Source organism: Geospiza fortis, unplaced genomic scaffold (genome assembly GCF_000277835.1).
Source record: "Geospiza fortis unplaced genomic scaffold, GeoFor_1.0 scaffold391, whole genome shotgun sequence".
Taxonomy (NCBI): domain Eukaryota; kingdom Metazoa; phylum Chordata; class Aves; order Passeriformes; family Thraupidae; genus Geospiza; species Geospiza fortis.
Window position 1 is genome coordinate 499770 of NW_005054472.1, and position 1593 is coordinate 501362.

Here is a 1593-nt window from a genome sequence, read left to right on the forward strand (position 1 = left end):
TAATAATAATAATAATAATAATAATAATAATAATAATAATAATAATAATAATAATAATGGGAATTTTGGGAATTGCTGAGGGACTGCACAGGGGTGACAAACCCTCCAGCAGCTCTGTGACCCCACTGGGAACCCCAGCTGGCTCCTACCCCAAAGTTCTGCCCTGCAGTTTTAAGTTTATATTTTAAAAAGCCCCCAAATCCCCCAAACTTGCAGCTGCAGTTGAAGCAGCTCTGGCTGGGGGGAGAGGTTATTTTGGGTTCTTTTACTGGGACAGAAAGAAATTGAGACAGAGAGAAGTGGGAAGCATTTTCCCACTCCATGGGAAGGATTTTCTGCTGAGCAGTGCTTGGGGAATAACGCAAAGAGCAAATTACCCCGTGGCGATTGAGGGCAACCCACAGCCTGTGGCAGCAGGGGACAGAGGGTCCTGCAAAAATTGGATTTTCATGGCAAGGAGAGGAGCAGCCCCCCCTGGGCTGGAGGGAGGAGGAGTTTCTGGAATTCCTTACAATTAAACCCATTTTTTGATCCTCTTTCTGGTGGGGAGTAGCCCTGGGCTGGATTTACAAGTGGAGGGATTTTTAGGCTGGAAGTTTGATTGGGATGCTCAGAATTTCTGCAGGGGCTGAGGGCAGGGTCTGCCCTGTCCCTGTGCCCTCCTTTCTTTTTCCCTGCCCTATCCCAGTTTTTTTTCTTTTCCCTTTCCCCAGTTCTTTTTTCTTTCCCCAGTTCTTTTTCTTTCCCCATTTTTTTCCCCTGGTTTTTCCCCATCTTTTCCCATCCTTCTCCCATTCGCATCCCCAGCTTGTCCCACCAGGGCTGTCCCTGCTGCCAGCCCTCACCCCGAGGCAGATTTCACTCCAGGCACAGGAACTGTCCCCTCATCACACCCAGGCAATGAAATCTCCCTCAGTTTCTGTGGGAATTCTCTCTTGGGTTGGGATTCCTCAATTCCTGGATGTGGAGCCCCACAGAATCCACGCAGTGCAGGACACTAAAGCACTAAAAGCACTAAAAAGGGTTTTACCTCTGCTCCCAGGGAGGAAAAATCCTTCCCCACGTTTTCCTGGGGTATTTTCGTACCAGTTTTCCTGTCCTTGTGGGGAAAGCACCATGAGTCACAGCTGGATATTTTTAATTTCTCCTTACTTCAGTTTTAATTGTCCTGTTTTGTTTCCTGCCAGGGTTTGTGGGGTGGTGATTGTTTTTCTGGGGACTTGAGGTGGATCATTCACCTGAAATATTCTTTCCTTTGTTTTTTTAAAACCAAAACAAACATTTTTATTTTTTTTTTTTATGCAACTCCTGCTGTGCCTGCTGGGTGTGAGGAGCCTTTTTTGGGTAGGAACAAGAGGCCCAGCCTGTGCTGGGTGAACTGACAGGTCTGAGCTGCCTCATTTACAATCAACTTCCTCTGATTAATTAGTTCTTAGTGCTGTTTGGATAACCTGGCCTATGGTGGCTGCTGCAGCTGCAATTACAGCAAGCCCTGACTCATTTGCTTCCCTTCAGGATTTTGAATCCAGACAGCTCTGCAGAAAGCAGTGTGCAATTAAAACACAAATAAAATTAAGCACAAACAAAATAAAA

The 1593-nt window shown here is 46.1% G+C and overlaps 1 protein-coding gene across 1 annotated transcript in view; it reads left to right on the top strand.

The window, feature by feature from the left end:
* The window catches only part of IKBKE (inhibitor of nuclear factor kappa B kinase subunit epsilon), a 23208-nt gene that overhangs the window by 17299 nt on the left and 4316 nt on the right, over positions 1-1593 (top strand).